We start from the raw sequence: 6,000 nt of genomic DNA, 5'->3' as shown, positions 1-6,000 counted from the left end.
TATGTCGATACACTGGACGGCTAAGCTCACGACATCGGCCTCCCTCCGCAGCAGTGGCACTAACAGGTAGAAGCCTAGTCCCATGTGTACTGCCCTTGAATTTAGACGATCGTGCCAGCCTGAAAATGTAAAACAGATAACGAACAATTGAATTGTAAACGTAATAATTTTGTATATATCAGCACGAATGAATATTATTATGATACTGAGAATTATGACATGCACATTAACAGACTACTGTCTTTATACTGATATGCTTTATTTTTGCTTTTCTTGCCAACAACGTCGTTGTTAGTTCGTACCTTCTGGCGGTATACTGACCAGGCCTCAGCTGGAAACACTGGGTTGTCCAGCCAGTGCCTGCGGAGGTATCCGATAAGGGTCCGTGTAGCATCGGTTGTAGCCTTCATTTTCAGCATCTGCACTGCTTGACGTATGTGAGCGCTGGGCAGGAAATGAATGGCCAGCACTTGACACATATATGGAAATTTCTCGCCTTTACATCGAAAGCCACAAACATGAAAATCACTAAGAAATTCATGCCACGAGTATTGCCTTCAATATCACCACTGTCAGGATTGAATATTCCAAGAATTTTCATTACATGAATTTGATTCTTATAATTCAAAATGTGCGTTGATTTTGTACAAATTAAACAGTTAGCTGCCAATGTGACATGCTATGCTGACAAAAAATTACCTTGGCGTACACCTGTGCCCTTAGCTGACGGTCAGGTACAGCTTGTGTGTGTGTGTGCTGAGCATAGCTTTGAACAAACAAGTTCCCTTGCTGGCGTATTGTCACTGGACACTTCACGTTGACACTTCTAGGAGTGCAGCGCCACAAAGCAGAGTTTACGTTATCTCGCTGCAAGTACAAAAATGCATGCATGTATATTCTTGAACAGTCTTGTCCAATGAGGAAATGTAATATAAATACAGATTTGATATCACACACACACAAACACACACACACACTCTTGTAAAACCTACAAATCGGGGACATATGATTTTCATCATCAAAATGGGGCCAACTTTATTTTAACAAATTAAGGTCGAGAAAGATGTATTTTGCTACGCATTTGATATTTATGTCATTTGTAATTGATTTGTGGTTAATTTCCAAGAAACACCGTATCACAATCGCTACCATCAGAACGGGGACACACAAATATTCAGTGTTAGAAATTATACAATCAATTAGCGGACATTCAGTAAGTATGTATTTTGATTCTAAATAAGGATCAATTCAATCTAAATACTGCAGTAATCTCACCTCATGCACATAGTTCACATCCATATTAACAAACTAAATTGAAATTATCATGTGGAATTGTTATATTATGTTTGTCGTCTACTAAAATTTGCCATTTTAGTTCAATCTCCTTCATTAATAAGCCATAGAATAACAAGATCTCTTAGATATGAAACACACATTTTTTTTAATTTTTTTTTTTAGATATGATGGCTTGGTTTCGTTTCAGTGAGCTCAGGACATAGCCGCATAAGTGTCCCTGGAACCAAATAGTCCCTTTTATAATCTAACTGTATGAACTGATTGTACGACTCCATGTGCAGTGTTTAAGTACCGGCGCTAAGTTACGGAAATGTAATAACGAAAAACCATGCAGTTGTGAGATAGGCAGGCACTCGTGAAGTTGTGATGTAAATGTATAGCTGTGATATTTGGGGTCATGCATTAATTAGAGGAAAATTATTATGGTTTCTTTCATTCGTTCACTAAAGAGACCCCTTGCATGTAATAATATTAATGCTCTGATTTAAAAAGGAAATACAATATACAAGCACAGATGAACGGTTAGCATCTCTTGCCTATCATAAACCCATACATAATATCTGCATGAAACCTTTTATTCAATTTTCTTGTGCTCCCGATCTAATTTGGCGAAATGTTTTATGAATATTGGACTTCCCATTAATAGACATGTATATCAATATTGCTGTCCGTGTTAAAAAATAAAATAGATCATATGTATTTGTCTATGTTTACATAAACGATTTAAATACTGTTAGTTCTTCTTGATGCCATCTACGGTAATTCAGAAGCAAAGTGCGCAAGCCGACAGCAAAACAGGTTGCATTTTTACCGCGTAAACGGGGATGCAGTTTTTCGACTGATACAATCGAGGTTTTGAGTCGAGTGGGACGTGTATTTTGTATACCGACAAAACGGGGCGATGCTCAGACACGCTTTTTTTTTTTTAAAGGTTTGTATCATTAAGGCCTTGACATTCCATTTAAGCCGACATTACAAAACGGGGACGTCCCCGTTTCTAGGTGTGTCCCCGGTTTGCTGGTGTGTATTCATTGTGATGTCACCGTTTCGCGCATTTTACAAACATAGAGACACACATACACAACATTATTATTTATAATTTTGCATTTTCACACACCTTTACCCCATAATAATAACCAAGACTGGACACCAATAGCCGGGTATGGTTCTGTGAAGATCCCTCTAGGATTGTATACGTTATACGACGGTATTCGACCATCGTCTCAGTCAAAATATCGTGCATTGACCTGAAATAAACAATTTTATGCAAGCAATCATACAAAATTGATGCATTTATGTTTTAAGGAAGTATAACGGTTGCACATGTTTCATGTTTGTATATGATTACCATGGAGTTCAAAATCAAGTTTATAATAACGTTTCTCATACACTTTGCAAATATTACTAGTATTATTTGCATATACGTACTCCTTCAATAAGATTCACTGGACCAATTTTTCTGTCGCTGATGTCGAATGAAGTGTCTGTGTCGGGGTTAAGGACAATCCTACTCGCCCATATGGATCCACTTCAATTTCCGCTGACTCAGCAACAGGAACTCGCCAATACTAGGTATCAATGAAATAAATCAAACAATAAAAACGATTCCATTTTCTATTTTTCTTCGCACCAGATAATGCAACTTTATTTTCGTCATATGTATAACGGCAACTTGTGACTCATAGAAATATAAATATTAACCATTCGATAACCTTGTTTAATTCATCGCCTTACGAATTCATCCAGCTCACCGCCGCAGGTTCAATTCCAATGTCAGAAATATAAACTTTGCATGTGAGTAAACTTGTATTCGCTTAAGGAGGGTCGATAGTTGTTGCTGGATGTATCCGTGCTCTCCCTCTCTCCCCACCTCAAATACAGACAATAGGCAAATCAGGGCACTTTTAAATTAAAGATGCCAGCACCGTTTTTCTGGATAACCGCCCCGTGAATTTTATGAGAAATTAATCAACTATATTGTTACTTGTTTATATATACAACATAAATACGCCATGAACACGATTTTGTTGTCGTTTACCTTATTACAAGTGTCCTTAAAATTTCTCGTATCGCTTTTATGAAGTTTAAACACTTACACTTAACTCCAAAAAAGGTGGGTCTAATTGTTCATCTTGGTCTTCATCTGGTACAGCTATGGTCACAGGAATTTGTAGTAAACGATTATGGTATATTTATTAAATGCAAAATTTGTCTCGATAAACGCGCATCATGAACAAAGCAGTGTTACAACTTGTCGGCAGCATTTCGGATAACCGCTGTGAATTTTATGAGAGATTAATCAACTATATTTTTACTTGTTTATATATACAACAAAGTTGGGTTCACCGGCTCGTCTTTGTCCTCACTTACCACCGCCATGGTCAAATGTGGTAAAAATGATTTCTTATATTTTAGTTGCTTTATATCATACCTGATTACATTCTCTGCATGGCCTGCATGTAAAACTGATTTTCTCTCTATTATTTACAGCCTCCCTTGTACGCCAGCAAGGATATTCCTAGAGTTAATAATTGATTATATTATCTTCTTAGATTCATACTCTCTAGGATGCACAATTAAAACATGCAAATGCCAAGTTTTCATACGAGATTCAATGGAACACATAAAGCTAAATATTGCCATCAGTACCAGAGAATTTTCTTAAATAAAGAGAATTTTATTAAATAAAGAACGGTTTCTTAATTTTTTTGCCCTGTGTTGTAAAAGTTAGCAATAGGCAAAAGTCTCGTTGATAATTTTATTTTCAATGGCCTGCACAGCCATCTTTTTATGTTTCATTGCAGCACTTGTGACTTAAGAAAAGGTCGAGTACGTAAGAATAATAAATTTGTTTGTTCGTGCTCCCCTATTTCCAATTCAATGGTTATTCCATATGAAGATTTTCACACATGTAATATATCTATCTATCTATCTATCTATCTATATATATATATATATATATATATATATATATATATATATATATATATATATATATATATATATATATATATATATATATATATATATATAAAGTTAGCGCATAAGCGTGTGTTTTAAGCATTATAATTGTTTCTCATACTATGGCTGATTGTAACCAATTCTAAGGGTGCAACGCATACATTTTATCAAATATGGTTGATATTGGTGGCAATATTGTATATTATCTTTACAGCTTAAGCATAGTTTTATTAATATGAGACTTTATGAATATATTTAAAAGTGTACTTACCAGTGTTGCGCGTGCAATGTTGCCAAAACCCACACACGTCACAAGCTATCGCATGCTGTCATGGCCTAACTACCCGAGCACAATGAAAACAGTGAACATACGCCATTATACTGATTGCGTATCTTTTTTTTATAAGTCGTAATAAATTGATATACGGGTATGGAAAACAGATTATGGTGAAACAAGATGAAACAATAAGTACCAAAAACTTAATTGTGTGTCGTTGAGATAAATTGTACACAGCAGGTAATTTAGTAAAACAATGCTAAAATTAAAATAAATAGATTGTAATAACATTCGCATGCAAATAAATCCCTAAGCACCTGAATCAGTGATCACTAGTAAAGGCTTTGCAGTTTATATAGGTATTACATATTGTAATTATCTTATTATTTGTAGCTGTGCATGCGTATATACCTTATGGGGGTAGATGTTTCCTCGTCCCATAGGAAGTTTATAGATAATCGCCTGGGGTAGTTCAGTCATGAGTGTCTCAGTAATCGTTACAAAAACTTTAAAATCATATGACACATCAAGCGCTGTTGAGACTGGAGGCATGGGAAAGAGTTGTGATTGTAAAGACTTTTATTTGCGTCTTAATTGTGGGTATCAGACTTTCCTAACATATTAAATAAATATGAGACAGAAAAACAGGTAAAGGAAGTGTGAAAATTACAATGCAATCGCCGATTTTTTTTCCTAATATCGGTACTACAATCTGCGTAATCGGTAATGGTCTGCTGCATGCTATCCGTGCTTTATTTTTGTCTAGGTGTTAATTCTCACTGACCAGTACTTCAGTTTTTTTTTCAGCTCAGTGTTTTAGCAATATATGTAAAAGTTTCATCGACTTGGACGTGAATAGATATGGGTATTGTAGAAACGCTGTCTTTTTTCTTTCTTTCTTTCTTTCTTTCTTTTTTTGTTGTTGTTGTTGTTGTTCTTCTTCTTCTTCTTCTTCTTCTTCTTCTTCTTCTTATTATTATTATTATTATTAGTCAATCTTTTAAACGGTCCTTTGTAACCCGGGCCTTTTCCGTTCAGGCCCTTTCTGACTGGTTACTGGCCTTTCTGGACCGGGCCTTTTTAACCCGGGCCTTTTCCGTACTGGGCCAATCTGACATGTTACTGAACGCAGGCCGCACATCATATAAAAATATTTTGTCTGTCTTCTTATTTTCATCTATATTAGCTTACTTAGTCTTAACCACTGTATGAAGTATGAACTTTCTGAGTGTTGGTATGTGACTACAAATAATCAGGTAATGTTAAATATGCCACTTTTGTTTAAGAATTTATCTTGTACTTTCACTCCTCTGTTCAACTTTGGTTTGTAAGTTGTCCAATACGCGTTGGGAACATTTGACATTTCATTTTTATTTATTATGTCTAAAATGTGATACTTGATTTTTACGTTCAGTGTACTGGGATAGCAGAAATTCGAGTAAGGACTAATTATCAAGACCACCTTT

The sequence above is a fragment of the Sinohyriopsis cumingii genome, chromosome 12, assembly GCF_028554795.1.
Source record: "Sinohyriopsis cumingii isolate HCF-2022 chromosome 12, ASM2855479v2, whole genome shotgun sequence".
NCBI classification, from domain to species: domain Eukaryota; kingdom Metazoa; phylum Mollusca; class Bivalvia; order Unionida; family Unionidae; genus Sinohyriopsis; species Sinohyriopsis cumingii.
The sequence above is the reverse complement of the archived record's forward strand: the minus strand, read 5'-3'. Positions refer to the sequence as shown.